Here is a 20,227-nt window from a genome sequence, read left to right as displayed (position 1 = left end):
TAAAAACATTTTGTGAAATTTTTGTTTGCTATATTATTTACACTGGAATTGCACTGTGAAATATATATACACACACACACACTTTTTTTTTTTTTTTGCTGGGTCTGGGTTTGAACCCGCCACCTCCAACATATGGGGCCGGTACCCTACCCCTTTTGAACCATAGGCACCACCCATGAAATATTTTTTAATGTAGGCTATAGTCACAATTTGAAAGGGGTAGATCAACTGTACTTCAGAAGATCAAGACGCTTGGTGAAGGGAGGTGGCTCTGGAGAGTTAGAATTTTGACAAGTGGAAATGGGTGATGAGATGACAACAGAGAGTATTAAATGAAGGGAAGAGATATTTGGGACCCCACAGCTGGCAGGAGGCACAAGAGACAGTACTGCTCAGCAACAAGGGAGGATTAAGTCAGGGTACCCAAAAGATTTTGTGTGTGGGTGGATATGGAGGATTAAAACCTCTTGATTTTGAGCTATGTTAATAATTAATTGTATTCCCCAAGTAGATTACTGATAGCTTATCAGCTCTGTCCGTGCTTGTGGACTTTGGTAGCCCTACCTTTAGTCTGATTGCAAACAAGTGTGAAGCTGTGATAGGTCCTGTGGTGGGGTGTCTGGCCCTGTCCCCTCCCCACTGTGCAGTCTTCCTGACTGGTGCCTTATGCTCTGCCGAGCAGTATTGACACCTCGCCTGGAAAAGCAATGGGATTGCTTTTGGACTTTGGTTTTAAGAAGAGATTAAAACTCCCTTATTAACAGGCGCCATACCGTTTAGCACTCACTGTATGTTTGAAGCATGCTTATTTAACTTTATCTGAAGGTGGGCTTTTCATTGCTTCTCTGGTACATACTTCGAGGAAAGGTGTGGTACTACTGGACCAGTTCTGACAGCCCACTTCAGGTGGGATTAGAGTCTGAAATGGATGACATAATGTCTGCAAAATGCTGTTGTGTTTAATCAAAACAGAAACATAAAGGGTTATTACAAAGATGGGGGGACTCCAAGGGAAGTTCTGCAAGAGATATCATTACTTTGAAATTACTTGGAAAATAAATGAGAGGAATATCCCCCCGTTACCCACTGGAGCGTGGTAATTACAGAGTGAGAATAATTGAATTTTAGAAACACCCAGGGCCCAGCTACGCTCTTCAAAACGAAATAAAGAATCCAGGTTGCTTGGGCTGGGCAAGAGGCAAGCTGCTGGATTCTTCTTTTGTTTTTTTAGATAGAGTCTATGTTGCCCTAGGTACAGTGCTGTGGTGTCACAGCTCACAGGATCCTCAAACTCTTGGGCTCAAGTGTCCCCCTTGCCTCAGCCTCCTAAGCACCTGGGACTACAGGCGTCCTCCACAACGACTGGCTATTTTTTGTTGCAGTTGTCATCGTTGTTTTAGCTGGCCCAGGCCGGGTTTGAACCCACCACCCTCGGTGTGTATTGGCTGGCGCTGTAACCACTGTGCTAAAGGCGCCGAGCCAAGCTGCTGGATTCTTATTCCTACAGCCCCAAGGATGGCTCTCCTTCCCTCTTTGCACTGCCACCGTGGGGGTGCTTCCCCAAGACGTACATAGTGGGATGTTTCCCCCTTCCGGTGCAAATTCAAGAGACAGCTAGTGCGAGCTGGGTACCATCATTATGCTCAAAGAGGGCTCCAGGACTAATCAGGTGCAGTTCTGCTAGAAAACCCTTCCTTTCGGTCCCCCTAGACACAGGTGGCAGCTGGCTCAGCTGTAGAGGAAGTAGTCATGATGTCCAGCAGATTAGAACAATGGGAGTTTAACTGGTGGTTTATTTTCTCGAGAAATTTGCATTTCCCAGTTCTGATATCCATCTCTATAGACCTATCCCACAGAGGAAGAGACCCCCCAGGACACTCCTGACACAAAAATTAACATTTCCCCCAGCTTTGGATTAATAGGCTTGGCTCCTTAAGAGTCTGACGATTGGCTCGGCACCTATAGCTCAACGGGCTAAGGCGCCAGCCACGTACACCTAAGGTGGCGGGTTCGAATCCCCAGCCCGGACCTGCCAAACAACAATGACGGCTGCAACCAAAAAATAGCCGGGCGTTGTGGCAGGCGCCTGTGGTCCCAGCTACTTGGGAGGCGGAGGCAGGAGACTCGCTTGAGCCCAGGAGTTGGAGGTTGCTGTGAGCTGTAATGCCACAGCCCTCTACCCAGGGGGACAGCTTGAGGCTCCTGTCAAAAAAAAAAAAAAAAAAAAAAAAAAAAGAGTCTGACGATTGTGGGGAAGAGGTGCAACGTCTGCTTTGAAAAGTGAATAATACGGTTTATTTGGAACTGGAACAGAAAATTTTGGTTCTTTTGTGTATTGGGAATATGCAAAAGAAACATCGTCTACGGGTGCGTCCCTTTCCAGAGTACGTTTCTGAATTGGGGAGGAAAGAGCGTAGCTGTCCGGATTGATCAGAATTGGTAAAATACATATACTGTGCTTGTCAAGTGAGTAGCACTTAACTCCAGGAGCGGGCGGATGGAGTTCAGGTAGTGAGGAAAGCGTCTCAGGTACCCGGGCGGGCGGGGGGGGGGGTGTCTTAATGGGAGGTTCCCAGAGGAAGGAGGAGCCTGTGGGACCCCCGTAAGTCAAGAGTGGATTCGCAGAAGGGTCGGAGGATGAAGGCCAGCAAGCTAGGATCCAAGTCTGGGCTGGGAGGCGCAGAAAGGCGAGGGTTGGCTGGGTCCCCGGCGCACGCCGGCACATCACGCACGTCCCTGCTCTGTGTCCCCACGTGGCAGGCCCGGGGGAGGCCAGGGCGGGGCGGGGCCGGGGGCGGGGCCTGCCGTGACGCTCGCGGTATATAGTCGGGCATGCGCGCCGAGGCGGGGGCCGGACGCAGGGAGGGGGGCTCGGGCGCGCGGTGTCTGCGCGGACGCACCGACTGAGGCGCTCCAGGAGCTGCGGGCCGCCGGGGCCTTGTGGGTGAGGCTGCGCGGGCCGGCTGCCGTCCTCTGGAGCTCCAGGTGAGGGCAGACGGGACCGCGAGGTGCCACTGGCCGGCATCGGCGCCAAGAGGCAGCGCGCCTCCAGCCCGGGGGCTCCGGGTGGGGGTGGGGTCACCGGAGCGCCGAGGACCGGGAGCCGCTCTGGGCACCGCACACGGACTCGGCCGGCGGGGTGGAGGCGGCACCTGGCGACGGTGCCACGATGGCAGGGGAGGGAGGTCACCGCCTCAGCCTCTTCGGCTGAAGAACCTGGGATGTGTGAGCCAGAGAAGGTGCCGGGAACGTGGGTAGCCGCACTGAAAGGAGGAGGCAGGCTGCTTGGAGCCCGCGGTCACTGAGCTCGGAAGCTGCAGAGTAGATGGGCAAATCTGATGGGTAGCTCTTGGGACGGCTGATTTGGGCGCGGGTATCTGGACTTTGCTTTCCAGGAACTGAGTCCAAGTTCCCTGCCGTCCCTTACCTTTCCCCTTCCCAACTGAAGGCTGACCGGTAGCGGAGAATGGCAAAGAAAGCACTGAGCGGAAACTCCAACCTGGGTGACCCGGGAGGATGGGTTTTTGGCTATTTTTGGTCCTGACTGATGAAGTTAGGTGGTCTGGGTTCAGGCTGCCCCCTCTCGGTGGGCTAAGGCCATGGGACCAAGTAGCCATCCAGGCAGTTTCATCATGTGATCCTGAGGTCCAGTTAAGCCAGGAAATTTTTCTCAGCTCAGGATTGTGGGTTTAGTTTTGAGAATCTAGCGTTGGCCTGGGTTCCAAAAAGGGTGGCCGCTCCGAATAGTGACCTGGGTATATGAAAGGACTCTGGGCACAATTTGGTGAGTGGCTGAGTGCTCTCTTGTGGCCTAATGGAATGGTGGGGGCGGGAGCAGCTTCAGTCTGACTCTTCTTCCTGGAGCAGCTCTAGGTTTGGAATTGTGTCTTCGGTAGCTCTGCCCCAGGAGCCCCAGGCCATTGGGACAGGCGTGCTCCTGCTGGATGTGGTGATGCTGGGAGTTGACCCTGCCCTCTGTCCTTGCCCTTCTCCTAACCTGCTCTGTGACCTTGGGAGGGGTCAGGTCAGTGCCAAGGCCTGTACTCCTATTCACAGTATATACAATTCTGTAATCCTTGTCTCTTAAAACACAAGCCCTGAAAACTCAGAGGAACTTGCTTTTTTGATGAAACAAGAAATGTCCAGAATTATAACTTATATAGCAGTTGGAATTAAAAGCCACATGTTCTGTTTCCTGTTGGAGGTTCAGAGGTGAGCTTTTTCATCAGTTGTGTGGTCATCCGGAGATAGGTTAAAGTTGGTTTGACTGGAGGGCACCAGATAGTCCGGAGACCCTGAGTATTGCCTCTCCAGAGGGCTTTTTCCTGCTCAGCCTATCTTGTTACTTGCCTGTCCTCTGGGACCTTGGAGAGGGCAAAACTGAGGCGGAGATAAAAGCCAGGTGTCAACTGAGGGGCAGTGTCAGCCATCCAGTGCAGAGACTAGAAGTAGACTGACTTGAGTGGATGGGGGCAGGGGCAGCTGCATCACTGGCCTTGTCATTTAGTCAAAAAGAAGAGGATTATGGTCACTGAGAGGTACCAGAGCTCCGTGACTCTCAGCACATAAATACACAGTGCCTGGTCTGTGCTCTGCTCCATGCTCTGCTCTGCGGTGGCCACTGTGGTGGGTACAGCCAGCCTGGCTCCTGCCGTTCCAATGAACGCTCTTATTGGAGAGAAGAAACATCCATGGATAGAGAACAAGGTAGCAACCCTAGAGAGGTCTCATAGCTGTGTGCCATTAAGTTGAGAAAAGAGAGCACAGTGCTAGGGATAAGGTAGAGTGGTGGAAGGGATGCAGGCCAGTGTGGGTCTTGCTCAAATCCCAGCTACATCACTCTCCAGCAGTGAGAAATTTCTTAACCTCTGTGGGTCTGTTCTCATTGGCCTGGGAGATGTTGTGATTATGCCTGGAACATAGAGGAGGGCTTGTTCTCATCAACATCATCATCAACATCATTTTTGTGGGTTGAGTGGGTTATTTAGGGGTCCCAGACACTGCTAGTTAGGAATGGTATGAGCCCAGACATAGGGCTGATTCATCTCCTCCTAAGCAATGTGAATGCAATTTCCCTGCCCTTCTGGGTAGGCCACTTCTCTGGCCTGCAGGGGTTGTCCCAAAGGGCCATTGGGCAATGTTAGGCAAAAGAAAATTTTTTTCTTTTCCTGATTTCTTTAGAGAAATCCTTCTCTAGGGCTGATGATACCTGGCAGGGAGTAACAAGTAACAGTTCTTCTGAGTGTGTGTGCGTGCGCGCACACCTGTGTACATAGTACATATCAGTCACAAGACTGGTTCTGTTTTCAAACCATCCTACCTTTTTCCTTTTCCCTTACCTGCTTACACCCCACACTACTCTGGGAGGAACCTCAGTCCATGTCCCATACCTAAGAGTTGGGGGTCTGAGCTGTAATGCTTAGATGCTGTGCACCTGGGAATCCGTTTTCCCCACTGTGCCAGAATAACAGCCTGTTTACACTTGGCTCAAAGAAGGAATGGTCAGCCCTTTTACAGATCTGTAGAACTGGAGAATGTCAACTGGAGGAACTTTGGCAATCTCTGAGTCCAATTCCTTTGTTTTATAGTGAAAGTGGATCCAGAGAGGTGAGTAGTTGGTCTTTCCACATTACATGTCTGCTAGTGGCCACGACTTGATGGAGGATGGTGCCTGTGGCTCAGTGGGTAGGGCGCCGGCCCCATATACTGAGGGTGGCGGGTTCAAACCCAGCCCCAGCCAAACTGCAACAAAAAAATAGTTGGGTGTTGTGGCGGGTGCCTGTAGTCCCTGCTACTCGGGAGACTGAGGCAAAAGAATCACCTAAGCTCAGGAGTTGGAGGTTGCTGTGAGCAGTGTGACGCCACAGCACTCATGAAGTGAGACTGTCTCTACAAAAAAAAAAAAAAGAGAGAGACTTGATGGAGAAGACCAAAGTCAGGATGGTGAAATTTCTCCTGGTCATGGTCTTTTCCTTGGAAACTGGAAGGGACCAGTTGTCCCTGTGCTTGCTGAAGGGGAGGTAAAGGGGAAGTGTTAATTGCTTCTGTTGGCCTCTCCTACTTCTTTCTCTTTCCAGAGGCATGGAGGGTCCTGGATATTGCTCACTAGATGTCTACAGTGGCACTTCTCTGACCTCAAGGTTAGCAGCCTGTCAGAATGCCAGGAGATAAGGAGTCCAGAGTCCACTAACTCGGCTCCTGGCAGCCAGGGCCTCATGCCCTCCCTAGGGCCAACAGAGCAGCCTCACTGCAGGATCTCTAAGTGCCTTTCTCTGCCTCCTCCCCACCCTACCTATGGGCACCAAGCCTCCCAGAGGGGGTCCTGGCTGGGCCCAGGTGAGATTGTGAGTGACCTGCCCAAGGAAAGGAAGCCGGGCAGCCACAGAACCAGTCTTCTGAGGGAACCTGGTGTGCTCAGCTGCGGGAAATCAAATTCCCTATCTTGGCAACTTGAGATCTGACTGTTGTTATGCCTCTGAACCTTCTTCCTCTGGCAGCAGGCCGGGGAAAATCCTAGGGTTTGGTGGAATGAGAAATTGACTGTCCTAAATTTGTTACCATTAAGTCTCTCATGGCTCTCACTCAGTATTAGTAGTTAATAAATAATGGCAGTTAACATTGGGGAAACTGTAAAAAAAAAAAAATACATGTTAAAATTTATGTATTTTTATTCATCAAAACTTCAGGGCCAGGGCATTTTCTTTGAGTCTCTAGTTTCCCTAATTAAATTCACAAATTAATTTGCTTATAAGAATTACACCTCACTGTATCACCTGTGATTTCTTGTTTATTTTATTAAAATTTTCAGTGGGTTATATATTCATATAGTTCAAAAATCAAAACAAAAACTAGGATAAAACCCTTGCCTTCCTCTTTTATAAATGCTACAGGTAGTCTTTATTTTATTTATTTATTTATTTGGAGACAGAGTCTCAGTCTGCCCTGGGTACAGTGCTGTGGCATCATAGCTCACAGCAAGTTCAAATTCTTGGGCTGAAGAGATCCCCTTGCCTCAGCCTCCCTAATAGCTGGGGACTATAGGCACCTGCCACAACATGTAGATAGTTTTTCTATTTTTAGTAGAGGAGACTGGGTCTCATTCTCCCTCAGGGTGGTCTTCCTGGAACTCCTGAACTCCTATGCTCAAGCGATCCACCTACCTCAGCCTCTTAGAGCACGAGAATTGATTACAGACGTGAGCCACCACACCCAGCCCACAAGGCAGCATTTTAGACATTGTTCAGCACCGTTTTTCACCTAGCAACTATATCAGATCTTTTTATCTCCACACATAGAATGCTTTCAGTGTTCTTATTATAACTGCAATATTCCATAATATGGAATGTCCATCTTTTTTTTTTTTTTTTCAGATAGTCTCACTATGTTGCCCTCAGTAGAGTACTGTCGAGTCCAGCTCACAGCAGCCTCAAACTCTTGGGCTTAAGTGATTCTCTTGCCTCAGCCTCCCAAGTAGCTGGGACTAGAGGTGCCCACCACAATGCCTAGCTTTTTTTTTTTTTTTTGCTGCAGTTGTCATTGTTGTTTAGCTGGCCCAGGCCAGGCTAGAACCACCTAGTATGTGGCTGATGTCATAACCACTGTGCCGAGTCCCATCTTTTTTTTTTTTTTTTAACTAACATATATCGACTTCCTCACACATGTCACCTCCTTGGATTGGTTTCAGTATTTTGCTGTTATACACAATACTTGATGAATAACTACAACTACAGAATAAGTTCTGTGCAGTGTGACTGCTGGGTAAAAAGTTAGTTTATCTGTTAATTAGCTTTCATTTTAGAAAAAAGTAAATAAAGACATTTCCAGACCAATCTATGCTCAGAATCGTGCTCTTATGGATACACCTAATTTAATTATGGTATTTTTTTAATTGTATTTTTATTTGTAGCAGATCTTTCTAGATTAGTAATTCTCAAACTTTTCTCTTTTTTTGGAAACAGAGTCTCTCCCAGAGGCTCAGCTCAGCTCAGCTGGGAGCTAGCGGACTAGAACCCAGCCCGGGCCCCTGTTAAACAACAATGACAACTTACAATCCAAAAAAAAGCCTGGCGTTGTGGCCGCTGCCTGTAGTCTTAGCTGCTTGGGAGGCTGAGGCAAGAGAATCACTTAAGCCCAAGACCCAAGAGTTGGAGGTTGCTGTGAGCTATGACGCTACAGCACTCTACCCAGGGCCACAAAGTGAGACTCTGTCTCAAAAAAAAAAAGAAAAAAAAAGTCTCTCCCAGAGACTGTAGGTCATTAACTGTTCTCCACAAAATTCCCCAGGTGATTGTTTGGTATTTTTGTCAACCTTGTCTGTTGATGATAAAAAGTAATGCATGCTTATTGAAAGGGTGTAAAGGAGTATTGGTGAGGGAGTAAATCTGTAACCTTGACCCCTGAGGTAATCTGTTTACATATTAGTATATTTCCTTAGAGTTTAAATTTAGTGTTGCAAAAATACAGCAAAAAGTTCCTTCATATTCCTCACTCCAAAGTGCAAGGACAGGAAATCAACATTGACACTACTTATTGCTATATTATACCAAAGATAGTTTTTACCTCCAGGACCTATAGGATTTCAAAGTGATGACTTACTGGATGGTTATCAGTCATTTAAATGTCACCCTTATTTTCACAGACGTCCTTTTCTGTTCAAGGCTCTGATCTGTCATCCTATCATATGCATTTAATTTTTTTTAATAGTTTATTTTATTTTATTTTATTTTTGCAGTTTTTGGCTGGGACCAGGTTTGAACCCGCAACCCCCAGTATATAGGGCCAGAGCCCTACTCCTTTGAGCCACAGGCGCTGCCCCTGCATTTAATTTTTATTTCTCCTTAGTCTGCTCCAATGTCTAACAGTTACTTCCTCTTTCCTTATTAAAATGAAGTGATGCATTTCGGGTAAGAACACCACAAAAATGTATAGGATTTCTTTCTCTTTGCAAGTGTCAGGAAATAATTAAGGACTGTGCAAATCCTGTTTCTCCTTGTACTTTCATCCCATAATTTTAGCACCCATCTGTGGATCTTGCCTGCAACAATGATCACCGTGGTGTTTGCGTAATGATTCTCTATTTCCTTCTTTCCTTTTATGTTTATTGTAATTCTGTTGTAAAAAAGAGTTGGCCCTTCCCCCATTTGTCTATGTGTTTGATTCTTTCAGATTTTATTCTGTGGGTTAAAATAGAATATTATCGTTTGTTATTTGTGGCTCAGATTGTTCTAGCTTGGGCTATCTTAAGAGCTCTTTTAGGTTATCTCCTGCGTTCTTCTGACGAGCTTCCCCCACTCCCCTTTGGGAACATTTCCTTAATTTCTTATACCATAACATGTTCCAGGTTTATATTATAACTTCCTGCTCCACCCCTAGAATCAACTACATATCCAAGTACCCTTGGTCTTCCTTGTTGGAAAATGATGTTTAGAAACCAAGATGATGTTGCTAGGTGTACTTCTTGCTACTGGAGTTACCATTGCTTCTAGGTCCCCTTAGCACACAAAACTAGGAAAAAAAATTTTTCTTTTATTTATTTATTTCTGAGACAGAGTCTCAAGCTGTTTCCCTGGGTAGAGTGCCGTGGCTCATATAACTTCTTTATCCAACAGTGAGTAACCCTCTCATACTTGGGTTGTAGATTATTTTCTAATGGTTTTGCTACTGTCATGGCACTGATCTGCATACATTTCTATATGGGGACTGTAGATTTATTTAATTCATCTCACCTTTAGATAACATCTGGAGGCAGAAGTGAGTGTCCCTGGTTAATATGTGACTGTGTACCCAGAGCTGCGCTGGGATTTGCTGAATGCTCCATCAGCATCTTACCTTTTGAATAGCCCTTTCAGATCTGTGCTCACATGACGACACTGTCCTTCTCTATAATCTGCTGCTTTCCTGCTAATTGCACCTGTCAATACTCCTAGCTTTAGAATTCTTTGTGAGGTGAGAACATACTGTACTCTGATGTTAGAAGCTAAAAAGGCTGCTTGGTCCAAGGTCAGGATCAACTATCATTTGTCTACCTCCTGCTCTTGGTAGGCATGTGTTTAACATTGTCTGTAGAAGGGTTACAGGGAAGTGATCTGGAATACAAAGGAGCACAGAGATGTGGAACAGCCCTGCTCTACCCCCTGTGACCAGACTGTGTCACAGGGAGTGGAGGTCTACCTCTCTATCAAAGCAGGTGGGCATATTAGCATAACACACTTAGTGGCTTAGAACAGGTGTCCTCAAACTATGGCCTACCAGCCATATGTGGCCCACCTAGGACATATATCTGGCCTGCTGGGTGTTTTTGCCGCCGCTGCCTGTCCTGCTTAGCAGCCAACTCATCCCGGGGCCTGCAGTCCGGCCCTCCAACGGTCTGAGGGACAGTGACCTAGCCCCCTGTTTAAAAAGTTTGAGGACCCCTGGCTTAGAACATCACCCATTTATCTTTTCATAGTTCTCTAGGTCAGAAGTCTGGACATTGTATGACTGGCTTCTTTGCTGAGGGTCCCACAAGACTAAAATCAAGATGCCAGCTGGGGTTGTCTCCTCAAGTTGGGGGCCCCTGCCAGGCTCACATGGTTGTGCCAGAATTCAGCTGCTATGGCTACAGGGCTGGAGTCATCTTCCCAGTCAGCTTTGCCAGCTGTCCACTCTTAGTTCCTAGATGTCCCCTACATTCCCTTGCCATGTGGCCTCCTCCATCTCCAAAGCTGGCAACATAAACTTTGTCACATAGAATCCGTCTTGTGCTTCATCCCTTTTTCCGGGAGGAGCCCAGTCCTTTGAAAAGACTCACCAGATTAGTTCTAGCCCACACTGGCTAATTTCCCTTTCTAATTTGGTTGGGTAATGGCCGCAGGAGTCACACAATCCCAGGAGTCTTGTCTCATCAGGTCCCACACACACACAAGGCGAGGGTCACCGGGGCCATCGTAGAACTCTGCCAACCACAGCTGAAAGTGATCCAGCCTCATTCCAGCAGCAGGGTTTGCCCAGTGAATACATCAGAAATTTATTCTTGGCTCGGCGCCTATAGCTCAACCGGCTAAGGCGCCAGCCACGTACACCTAAGGTGGCGGGTTCGAATCCCCAGCCCGGACCCGCCAAACAACAATGACGGCTGCAACCAAAAAATAGCCAGGCGTTGTGGCGGGCGCCTGTGGTCCCAGCTACTTGGGAGGCGGAGGCAGGAGACTCGCTTGAGCCCAGGAGTTGGAGGTTGCTGTGAGCTGTAATGCCATGGCACTCTACCCAGGGGGACAGCTTGAGGCTCTGTCTCAAAAAAAAAAAAAAAAAAAAAAAAAAAGAAATTTATTCTTACACAGTTCTAGAGGCTAAAAATTTGAAATCAGGGTGTTAGCCGGGGCTTTGTACCCTTTGATGGCTCAGAGGAGAGTCCTTCATGCCTTTCCCAGCTTTCCTTGGCTTGTGGGAGCATTAATCCAGTCTCTGCCTTTGTGTCGTGTGTCTAAATCTGCCCCTCCTTTCTCTCATAAGACATGATCATTGGATTTAGGGCCTACCCCAAATCTGGGATGATTTCATCTGTAGCTCCCTAACTCATTTTATCTGCAGAGACCCTATTTCCAAATAAAGTCACTTTCCGGATTTTAGGTAGACTGAATTTTGAGGTATACTATTCAACCCACTATATTCAGGATGGGGGGGATGTCCTTTGCAAGGACATTTGCAAACTCTGATTCACAGACCTGCAAAAGAAAAAGGAGATTTCTTTTTAGACCTAAGAGTGAAGGCAGGCTGGCTGCTCGCCTCTTGGTAACACAGATCTGACAATCAAGGGGGTATAAAGCTGTCCTGGAAGCCCTGCACTCTTGGGCTCTAGGCACTTTAGGGTACAGTCGGTCCTCCATATCCATGTACATGGATTCAATCAACCAGAGATTGAAAATATTAGCGGTGGCTTATACCTATAATCCTAGCACTCTGGGAGCCCAAGGCTGGTGGCTCTCCTGAGCTCAGGAGTTTGAGACCAGCAACCAGCTTGAGCAAGAGTGAGACCCCATCTCTACTAAAAGAATTAGCTGAGCGTGGTATGTGTGGGTTGCCATAGTCCCAGCAACTTGGGAGGCTGAGGCAAAAAGGATCACATTCGTCTAGTCTGAGGTTTCTGTGAGCTATGGTGATGCCCCCAGAGTCTACCCAGGGCAACAGAGTGATAGTCTGTCTTAAAAAAAAAAAAAAAAAAGGGCTGCGCCTGTGGTTCAGTGAGTAGGATGCTGGCCCCATATACCAAGGGTGGTAGGTTCAAACCTGGCCCCGGCCAAACTGCAACATAAAATAGCAGGGCATTGTTGCAGACGCCTGTAGTCCCAGCTCCTCAGGAGGCTGAGACAAGAGAATCATCTAAGCCCAAGAGCTGGAGGTTGCTGTGAGCTGTGATGCCATGGTACTCTACCGAAGGTGACAAAGTGAGACTTTGTCTCTAAAAAAAAAAAAAAAGAGAGAGAAAATATTTGGGGATCCTGGCCCTAAGTCCAAAAATAAAGAAAAAAAAATATTTGTGGAGAAAACCCCAAAATAGCAATAGAGCGATTAAAAATGATACAAATTTTAAAGCACAAGATAACTATTTACATAGCATTTATATTATATTAGGTATTATAAGTAACCTAAAGATGATTTAAACTAGTATTTGAGGAGGACGCACATAGGTTTTAAGCAAGTACTGTGTCATTTTATATCAGGGGCTTGAGCCTCCTTACACTTTGGTATCATAGTCCCCCGTGAGTATCAAGGGACAACTGTACAAACAGCTTGCCTACAATTTTGTAGGTTCTCTTTTTTTTTTCACTTAACACACTGTGGGAAAAAAATGATCATGAATGTCTCTCTTTGTCATTCTTCCCCCCTCCCCCCAGGCAACATTTATTGAGCAATTACTGTGTATCAGGCCCTGTAAATATAGCCAGTATCTCATGTAATTTTCTCAGCTTCTCCTTGGGAGGGACTGACTGTTGATTCCCCTGTCTCTCTATAGTTTATAAGGAGGATAAGTCTCTTGAAGTTTGACTTGGCCCAGAGCCTTGAAGCTAATAAATAGAGATTCAGGATTTAGATTTCCGTTCTGCCCAACTCAGCCCGAGCGCTTAACCTCTGTATATATTTTGTTAGATGGATTACTTGGTTTTAGCAAGCCCTTTCCTTGTACACTTAGTTTGCATGCAGCTTCACACTGTTATGAGCACCGCAAGAATGTCAGCTCCATGAAGGGAAGAGGTTTTTTTTTTTTTTTTGCAGTTTCTGGCCGGGGTTTGAACCCACCACCTCCGGCCGGCGCCCTAATCCTTTGAGCCACAGGCGCTGCCCAAGGAAAGAGATTTTTTTCTCTTTAGTTCATTGCTATCTCCCTCATGCCTTACAAACAGTTAGCACTCAGTAATAAATGTTTGCTGTTGCGTGTATATTTCTATAAACTCCCTAGAACGAAATATTTACCCCCACTCAAAACAATTCCTGTAGGATGAATTTCTGAAGTGAAATAATGAGTCTTCACAAGATGATTTAAAATGTTTATCTTTACTGGGCATGGTGGCTGACACCTGTCAGCCCAGCATTTGGGAGGCCAGGAATTCCAGACCACCCCAAGTCCAAAAAAAAAACAAAACAAACAACAACAAACTTAATTTTGAGATGCCTTTTGTTGTTTCAATGTCTTTGAAATAGGAGGAGTATCTCCCTGGTGTGTATGTTAATACAGTGCTGTGCTGTGCTCTGAGAAGCTGTCATTGACTAAGGAAATACTGTGGAGTCTATGTTAACTTATTAAGGTTCTTGGGAAGGTTAAATGAAATAACGCAAACAAATTGCTTGGTGCAGACGACAATAAACCCTAGCAGTTCTTACTGTGATTATTATAAGATTAAAGTGGAAATGGTTTTGTGCAAGTAGCATGGCCACTCCGATGGAAATAACAGAGTCTAACCCTGGTTTGGGCAGATAAAGGAAGCAGCCAGAGAATTTGCCAGGTTGTTACCTGAGGCGGGTGTTTCTGCTTAGTGATTCCTGGAGGTACCCAGGCTGTTTTCAGTGTATCTTTGTGTACTTGTGGTTGTCACTTTCCAGCTCATACCTCCAGGCAGGAAGGAGGAAGGAGGACGGGAACCAGATAGCCAAAGTAGGCACAGGTGGCCTCTTTAAGGGAAAAGGACATATTTAACTCTACTTCTATTTCTTACCTTTTATAAACTCTACATTCAAGGTTTATAAGGGTGTAAATTCTTCACTAAACAATATTGGGATAACCGGCTAACTATTTGGAAAAAATAAAGTTATGGCATTTTTCTTATACTATGCTGAACTAAATTCTAGCTGGATTAGAGATTTAAATTTTTTTAAATGCAAGACAAAATAGCTATATGTATGTGTCTGTAATTTCCAAGCATGTTATAGAAGCAGAAACCGTAAAGGCTAAGTGTAATGTGCTTGATTTTATCTCTATTTTAGAATTGTGACAGTAATACCAGTTAACAAAATTAAAAGGCGAACAGCTAATTAGGAAGAATGTTTATGGGCGGCGCCTGCGGCTAAAGGAGTAAGGCACCAGCCCCATATGCCAGAGGTGGTAGGTTTAAACCCAGCCCCGGCCAAAAACTGCAAAAACAAAACAAAAAAGAATGTTTGTAATGTGACAAAAGGTTAACTTTTTACCATATGGTGGACTCTTAAATTATAGGAAAACAGATGAGTGTATCTCAGCAAAAATGGACAAAGAGGGCAGCGCCTGTGGCTCAGTGAGTAGGGCACTGGCTCCATATACCAAGGGTGGCGGGTTCAAATCGGTCCCCGGCCAAACTGCAACAAAAAAAATAGCCGGCGTTGTGGGGGGAACCTGTAGTCCCAGCTATTCAGTAGGCTGAGGCAAGAGAATCGCCTAAGCCCAAGAACTGGAGGTTGCCACGGCATTCTACCAAGGGCAACAGAGACTCTAACAAGTGGGCAAAGAAGAGTTAACAGACAATTTGTGAACAAAGAAATATCAATGCTAGTAAACTCAAAAATGCATTTAGCCACACAGGTAATCAAAGAAATGAGAATTGCACATATATATTACAAGAGTAAGTAATTTTTAACCTATCACATCTGCAAAGATGGAATAGTGTTTTAATACTCAGTGTTGGTGAGAGTCCTGTGAAATAGGCACTCGGACATAGGTAGTAGGAGTATGAAGTTAAGGCTTCTGAAGGGTGGTTTAGCAAATTATATAATAAGTTTTTTTTTTAAAGTCTTTGTCTATTTTTAGTAGAGATGGGGGGGGGTCTAGCACATGCTCAGGCTGGTCTCGAACCTGTGAGCTCAGGTAATCCACCTGCCTTGGCCTCCCAGAGTCCTAGGATTACAGGTGTGAGCCACAAGTGCATAAGTGGTCTGTAAGTTTTTAAACATGTTTGGATAACTGTAAACTCTGAGGGCAGGGACTGATCCCCTGGGTCTCAGGATTCTTTTTTGTTGTTTTTGTTCTAAGAAGCTCCCTTTCAACCTTAGGACCTTACCTTGTGGTCCCTAGGGGTGGAGGGGAAACGGAGCCACCTCCCTCTCCCCAGCCCCCAGGGATTGCTGGAGGGTGGCAGACCTGATCCCACTGGGATTCTTCCACTTCTTTCAGGGAGTCTGAAAGGTTATGTTTGTGCTGAAGAAAGAGGGGTAGGGCTTGGGGCACGTGCCCTGCTATTCATCGGAGTCCTGTAAGACATGGGGAAATGTTGGGCACTCTCTGTCCTTTCCTGGAAGCTGGTGGTTCTCCCAGGCCAGGTCCCAGGGACAGGACGCTTGTTTTCTTAGAGCACAGAGGCTTGGGGCCAGGTGCTTTCCCTACCAGGAGAGGCGTAGGGCCCTGGAATTCATCCTTGCTTCTGTTCTCTCTTGATCACTAACGCTGCATCCTGTGCCTTGCCACCCTGGGCCCACATGACATCGATTTGCATGTCTATATTTCAGTGCTGACCAGTTCTCCAGCGCTGGATACCTTCCATGTGACAGGCTGGGCAAGTTCTCAGGAGACCAGGCCCTTGGGTAGCTTCCAGGGGCAGCAAGCCTCGGCTGTTCCCATCCTTTTCCCAGAAAGGTGCAAAAAGTACAAAGTCACCCACTCCCCCAGGCTACTGCTGACCTCAGTGCCAACCCAAGGAGGAATCTGTTCCTCCTCAGGTTTCCTGCCCCTCTGACACCCAGCAAGCACTGTGTGGCAATGCCTCCCATGGCAGAAGGCTTGATTGTGGGTAAAAAAACTGGTGTGTGCACAGCTCTGCTGGCCAGACTGTGGCTGTGACCTTGGTTCCTCTCGCATCACTCCCCCTCCTTAGCAGCGCTTGGGGCCCCTCCCCAAGCATTTCGGGATGTGTGCAATGGCAGCCGAAAGTCAGAGTTTCCATGAGCCACTGAGAAATTCTAGAAACGGCCTGTACTTGTGGGCTTTCCCTTTTCTGCCCCTGCTACAGGCAAGAGTTGAAATGTTATTTTTGGTGGGGTTACTAGTGGTTGCATTCTCAGGGATGTGGGAAGGGAGGCTGCCTGCATCTGCCTTTCCCGTACCACCTTCTTTTTGGATTCCCCTAACCCCACCTTATGCTTTTTTGTTTGTGTTGTGGTGTTTTGTTTTGAGACAGTCTCACTCTGTTGTCCTGGGTAGAGTGCCTTGGCGTCACAGCTCACAGCAAACTGTATGGCTTGAGCCATCCTCCTGCCTCATCAGCCTCCCAAGTAGCTGGGACTATAGGTGTGTACCACAACGCTCACCTAGTTTTTCTATTTTTGGTAGAGATAGGATCTCCCTTTTGCTCAGGTTGGTCTCAAACTCCTGAGCCTCAGCCTCCCAAAGTGCTGGGATTACAGGCATGAACCGCCATGCCTGGCTCTCACTTTATGTATTTTAAAAACATTTTCTTTCTTCCTTTTTTTTTTTTTTTTTTTTTTTGACGGAGCCTCAAGCTATGGTAGAGTGCCATGGCTTCATAGCTCACAGCAACCTCCAACTCCTGGGCTCAAGCGAGTCTCCTGCCCCAGCCTCCCAAGTAGCTGGGACCACAGGCGTCCACCACAACGCCCAGCTATTTTTTGGTTGCAGCCGTCGTTGTTTGGCAGGTCCAGGCTGGATTCGAACCCGCCTCCTTAGGTGTATGTGGCTGGCGCCTTAGCCACTTGAGCCACGGGCGCCGAGCCTTTAAAAACATTTTCTATCTTACATTTTATATTCCTACTCCAGATCTGCTTCTCTGGCTCTCAGGGGTCTTCAGTTCTACTGAAATGACTCTACAGGAGAGGGGTCCTTACCCCTTAAGGTTGCTTAGAGTTCATCCAGCCTTAGGAACCAAAAAAACAGTAGAATTGTAAAATATGTGGCATGAACCGATGGTATTAAGGTCACATGTTCTTCCAATGGATGTTCTTTGGGGACTGACAGGGGCCAGGCACTCCTTCCTTCAGACTTTGGGGATGAAATCATCTCCGAGTCTCTGCCCTCCTAGAGTTAATAGTCTATAAGGAAGAGATGGATAATAAAGAGAAGAAAGGCTATCTTAGATAATGATATATAATAATAATAAGGTAAGCAGAGTGGTGTGAGGGTTCTGAATCCCTGGGAGTGGACCTTTTCTCGTACAAGGTGGCCCTCCACACTGAAGAGGTGACATTTGAACTGAGATAGGAAGAAAGACCCTGAGATAGGCAGAAGGAACAGCAAGTGCAAAGGTTCTGGGGTCAGAACGAGTTTGATGTGTTAAAAGGAAAGAAAGAAGGCTTTGGCGGCTGGGAGCTACTGAGTGACGGGGTTTGGTCATCAGATTAGTGGGATAGCCAAGGGCCAGAAGGTGCAGGCTTGCAGGCCAGGAAAAGTTGTTTGGATTTTATTCTGCTTGTACTGGGAACCTATCGGAGGGATTAAAGCAAAGAAAGTGCTGGAATGAGACTTGTACTTTCGAAGAATGACTCTCTCCTAAAGGTGTAGATTTAAGATTTGGGCACTTGATGTGTGTATTTGTTACAGAGAGAAAACTCTGATAATGTGTGGGGGTAGATGTTGAATAGCTGGAATAAGCTGGAAGGCCTGATAAGAGATTTTATCTCAGCATTTTGGGAGTTTATAGTACAGTGTCTTTTTTTTTTTTTTTTTTGAGACAGAGCCTCAAGCTGTCTATGCCCCTGGGTAGAGTACTGTGACATCACAGCTCACAGCAACCTCCAACTCCTGGGCTCAAGCGAATCTCCTGCCTCTGCCTCCTAAGTAGCTGGGACCACAGGCGCCTGCCACAATGCCTAGCTATTTTTTGGTTGCAGCCGTCATTGTTGTTTGGCAGGCCAGGCTAGATTCGAACCTGCCACCTTGGGTGTATGTGGCTGGCACCTTGGCCACTTGAGCCATAGGCAGCCGGGTCTTTAATACAGTGTCTTTACATTCAGATAGTCTTTACAAATATTCTTGGAGAATGAGCAGTATCCAAAAGGCAGTTGTCACTAAAAACCTGGCAAGTACACTTGGTGTTAATGTCTCTGTAGCTCGTTCACTGTGGGCTGCAGCTTTTTCAGCCGCCCTCTTGCTGGTGGGTTTTTGTTTCTGTGAATAGTGCTGCCATAAGAATTCTTATATCCATCTCTTTTTCCCCCTCCCTGTTTGGTACCGAAAGTCACCCAAACTGGAGCCTGTCAGAATTACATGCTAAAATCAGGAACCCTTTCTCTGTGGCAGTCTGATTGCCCCTTGGCGTTAGAGTTGGCTGGAGAAGGGTAAGCCTTTAAGTCTGGTTAGAATGTTGATCCTTTTTAAATAGGCAAGCAGTTTCTAGGAGGTGGGGGAATGGAAGGGCAAGTGGAAATACACACATAAGTGGTTGTGTTGTTAGGGAAAGTAGCTTCTTTTGTGCCATATTGCCTGGAAACGGACACAGTACCCACAGCCCTTGAGGGTTTTTTAACCTGAGGATAAGGGATCCTTGCCCTTGTGGGTCTTTACTGGCCCTGGGCTATAGCATGTGATAATGAAGCGAGAAACCAGTTGCCCTTATTCTGGACTCCTCTGTGTGTGTGCTCTTGACCTCTGCAGAGCTGGGGGAATCAGGAGGATAGAGAACCAGGGTACTTCTGCTTCCCTTTGCACCACTGACAGCTTCAAGAAGCCACTGGTAAACTGCCCTTGGCCCCAGGACCCTAAATAATAACATCTGAAGTGAAATCTGTCTCTGGCGTTTTTTGATCTCTATGGAGGGCAACGTTGTGTCTGCTTACATGGTCATTTTTATTTGCAGGCTCAAGCAGTAGGTACTTATTAAGGTGCTATCAACCCCACAGGACTATTATGAAGCAACCAAAAAAATTAACTTAAAATGTAAGACCTGTCATTCTAAAAATGACATTGAAACAAAGCAGAAGGTGAGAAGGCTTCCCAGATGGTGGTGGGACAGAGAGGGTTGTGCTTTTTCCTGCCGTGGACCGTTTTCTGCAGTCCAGGCCCTTGCCATCTTGTGGACAGGGTGCACGGAGCACGTGCAGACCATGTTCAGCTCTCTGGACTTCCTAATCCGCCTCCCCTGTAGGGGGATATGGAGACAGGAAGACAAGGGATAGAACATTCCACATGGAGCCCAGGAGCCTACTTGGAGAGACCTCTGACCACCAGGCAGAGGAACTCTAGCGTGTTGCTGGGGAGTGGTGAGAGGTGTCATTTGGGGTGTGCGGGATGATGTGATGAATGTAGGGCAGGATGTTCTGGAGGGGAGAGAACAGGATGGGGTGCATGCACTGCAGTGGTTTCTGCTCAGGAGCCTGGAATCTTAGGGAGCAAGCTGCTCTGGTTCATGGCAAACCCTGCAGCGAGGAAACAGAGGATGTGGGAAGGCTTTTCACCTCTGTAATGGGATGCTAGCTGCCACTGACCTTGGGCCAGAAGAATGTGCTGTGTGGCTGCGTGGGAGGTTTGGACAGCGGGTGGGAAAGTTATGATTCATTCATCTACCTTGCTCATCCAATGTGGAAATATGGGATTTTCCTTTTTTCCCCCCTCAATAACCTGCTTTCTTTTGAGAATGGAGCTCATTTATTAATCTGTTGATAAATATAGTTACCAAAAAATTGAAAGTCCAGAGTGCAGCCCTTGGCTTCTGCTGAGCCCTGGTCACATATGTAGTAATGGTGCAGGACAAGTTGTACCCTGAGTTGTAGGGGAAGGTATTGGCACTGGGCTGATTTGGTTAGGAAATCTGGAAAATTTTTTTTTTTTTTTTTTTTT

General features: G+C 46.8%; 1 protein-coding gene across 2 annotated transcripts in view; it reads left to right on the top strand.

Moving 5' to 3' along the window:
* Positions 1 to 2,848: 2,848 nt before the first annotated feature.
* The window catches only part of SLC39A14 (solute carrier family 39 member 14), a 50,099-nt gene continuing 32,720 nt past the window's right edge, over positions 2,849 to 20,227 (top strand). For both annotated transcript variants that reach the window (XM_003793975.3, XM_012807735.2), the window contains exon 1: positions 2,849 to 2,985. The gene's annotated coding sequence lies outside the window, so the exon portion shown is untranslated. The remainder of the gene's footprint in view (positions 2,986 to 20,227) is intronic.

This window comes from Otolemur garnettii, unplaced genomic scaffold, assembly GCF_000181295.1.
Source record: "Otolemur garnettii isolate 467f Iridium unplaced genomic scaffold, OtoGar3 scaffold00074, whole genome shotgun sequence".
NCBI lineage: Eukaryota > Metazoa > Chordata > Mammalia > Primates > Galagidae > Otolemur > Otolemur garnettii.
This window is presented reverse-complemented; position numbering and strand designations above follow the sequence as displayed.